This window comes from Rattus rattus, chromosome 14 (genome assembly GCF_011064425.1).
Source record: "Rattus rattus isolate New Zealand chromosome 14, Rrattus_CSIRO_v1, whole genome shotgun sequence".
NCBI classification, from domain to species: domain Eukaryota; kingdom Metazoa; phylum Chordata; class Mammalia; order Rodentia; family Muridae; genus Rattus; species Rattus rattus.
In genome coordinates, this window is record NC_046167.1 from 49,826,712 (window position 1) to 49,829,835 (window position 3,124).

Genomic DNA, 3,124 nt, shown 5'->3' on the forward strand with positions numbered 1-3,124 from the left:
CTCTGGTACCCTTTAGACACCAAAACTAAATAGACATTTTGGAGGTTGGACTCTGCAGTGGGTGGCTTGGACTTGGCTTCTGTATTTTTGCCTCATTGTTGTGAATGTTCCTATCTCCCTTATGTTGTGGTCAAGTCTGCACAATATAAGTCCTGCTACAGAAGAGTTGGGCATTTGGGGAGTCCTCAAATACCACCCTCTGTTGAGTAGAAAAGGTAGAGTATATGGCTGAATTTTCAGGGCTGCAATGAGTGTGTTCTGGGGAGGGTCAAGGCAGTGATGGCCCAAGTGCTCAATGAAGGAAAATAAGTAATACAGGAATTTTATACCTAGGGAGCAAATGCTTCCCAGGGCCTGAGATGGGGCCTTGGCAGTGTCTCCTGGCATAGAGGGGGCCAGTCTAGGGGAAGATGATGCTAGTGGAGCCTACAAGGCTTGGCTACACACAGTCAAGGAGTCCAGGTCACAGCAGGGCAGAAAACAGTTGGTTAATGGATTTGGTAACATACTCATTGAGATTTTGCTGAATGGAAGTTGAATGAGTTTGAAATCAAAGAGTAAACCACAACTCGTGAGGAGGAAACAAAAGATGGTTCTAGAGAAGGCGAGGGTTGCAGAGTGGCAGACAATGGAAACGCAGCCACCCGTCCACAGGCTCTGAAACCCAACTTGTTTTTCCTTCTCAGATGACTATGATGATTGTGTTTTGATTTGGTTTCTTTTCTTCTTCCTCTGGTTTTTCAGAGTTTGAAGTAGCAAGGTTCATTAGAATCCCTCTAAATGAGCTCACCACAACTGAGCCGGCCTGCTCACTGGCCACTCCGTTCAGTTCTGCTGGTTCAGTACTGGAAGATCAGGGAAAACAAAAGCCCACAGGTGAAGGTTAGAAGAGCTACGCCTCATTTCTAGAGTTGGACCATGCCAAGATACGGCACCTGGAATAAAATATGGCACTGTAAGGTCAGACATGACAAGTGTTAGCATTCTGTCTAAGCTCCACCCCCACAGTACCTGGCAACAGCCAGGTGTGCTCCACCCCACAGTACCTGACAGTAGCCAGGTAGGCCTCACACTATAAAAGGGGCTGCTTGCCCCCTCCTCACTTTCTTGCTCCCTCTTGCTCTCTCTTGCCATCTCCTACTCTCTCACCCACCTTTGTCCCTTTTCTTTCCATTCCCCTCCCCCTTCTCTCCATGTGCTCATGGCTGGCCTCTACTCTTCTATTTCTTTACCTCTACTTCTCTCCCTCTCTCTCTCTCTCTCTCTCTCTCTCTCTCTCTCTCTCTCTCTCTCTCTCTCTCCTTATATTTTACTATTCTATTCTATACTATACTGTGTGGCTGGTCCTCCAGGGAAAGGGATGTCTCAGCAGGGCCCACTGAGGCACCCCCTTCCCCACACCTCACCACATCGCCATAGAACATAGCCCCCCTCTCTTTATCTTTTTATCAACAAACAGCAAGGCAGTGGGGTTTCAGGGATCAGAAACCCAAACATGGGGTCCTGGTGATGAGCCTTAGGGAGATATGAACCAATCAGAAATAGGACAGCTGTCTTAAAGTGCCAGGCCCCTCGCCCCAGGTCCACAGACCTTTAGGAAACGAAGGAAGCTGTGTGCTGGGCTTTGGTGGGGTCAGAGAGACCACCAGATTCAATGCTGCTGTATTTTCTTTGGAAATGTTTTGAGCCTGTCTCTTAGCCTCCTGCCCCAGGGTCTAATTCCTACAACTTCCTTAGTTTCTGGGTTAGGGCTTCCAATACCCTTTAACACAACCCTCAGGACTTGTCTTGCTTGCTTGACTCCCTACAGAAGACAGATGAAGAGTGAGAAAGCATGTCTTGGAGGGGAGACCCGGCTCAAGGCAGATGCACTTCTGAAGAGGAAGCCTAAGTAGATGCTACCCTCTATGTGCAGTGAGGGAGATGGGCAGCGGCACCGAGCAGGAGCTGGCATGGGAGCCCATTCTCCCGGAAGCAGCTGGACAGCTCACGTGTAGACAACATTCAGTATATAAAAGATGGTGGTCAAGAGGAACATGGTTGACAAGGTGCTGTGTGTATCCTGCAAGTGGTTTTCCTGTTCCTTGGCTCTATCTGCCTGTCTTGTCCAGACAGGGGTATCCATCCATCATTTCAGCTTCCCATCTTTGGTTGGAGTAGATGGTCCCAATGGTCTCCTCCTAGGTGTGTATGAGGAGCCCTCCTGGGCTGCCTTAGGCTGGGGAGAGCAGTCAGCACATCCTCCTCACCTCTTTAACCTATTTAGTGAATGACTTATGCAATTGAAAAAAAAAAACTCATACCAAACAACAACAGAAACGTAAGCCACAGCCGCAGTGATGAGTTCCACTGGGAAAGTCAACTTTTTTGGTGGAAACAGTGATACAGAGCTTAATCCTGTTTAGCTGGCACAGGCAGCTGCCACGGCCTTCGAAAAAGAGGCGCGGCTTCGCCTGACTCAGTGGAAGGAAGTGGTGTGTTTCCATCGCTGAGCTAAAAAACAAGGTGGTTTGAGGAACGGCCTGCGTGGCGTTGGCATTTCCCTGTCTTGTTTATGAAACGAGGTGGGAATGAAGTCAGGGTTATTCTAATCTCGTCTTTTACAAGAAACCAAGAAGCCCTCAGTGGAAGGCAGGCTGAAGTGGGCTGGAAGCACTGGGGAAACCCAAGGGCAGTGGGGCAAGCAGGGGCTGATGTGCTGCCTAAGTCTTCAACATTGAATTTTAAATGGCTGGAGACCTTAGCCTAATCATTGAGTCTTAGGTTGAGAAGTGATCTTATTTAAAATTGCACACACACACACACACACACACACACACACACACACACCCCTCTCAGGACACAAAAGAACATAGGCATACACTGAGGGAACTCAATCAGGTCTGCATGTGAGAGGATAAAAGGAAACATTATCTGCAAGCCAGAGAATCCTCGGAAGCAACCAGCTCTGTCTATGACATGGTCTTATATGTCAGCCTTTCAGGACTATGTGCAAATGGACTGCAGTTGTCAGAGCCAGGCAGTCTGGTGTTTTCCTCCAGCAATTCAGCATTTTTCTAGAGTCTGCCTTGTGTAAAGAAGCCTAGAACGTATTGAAGGGAATCCTCATTTACAGCTGAGGAAA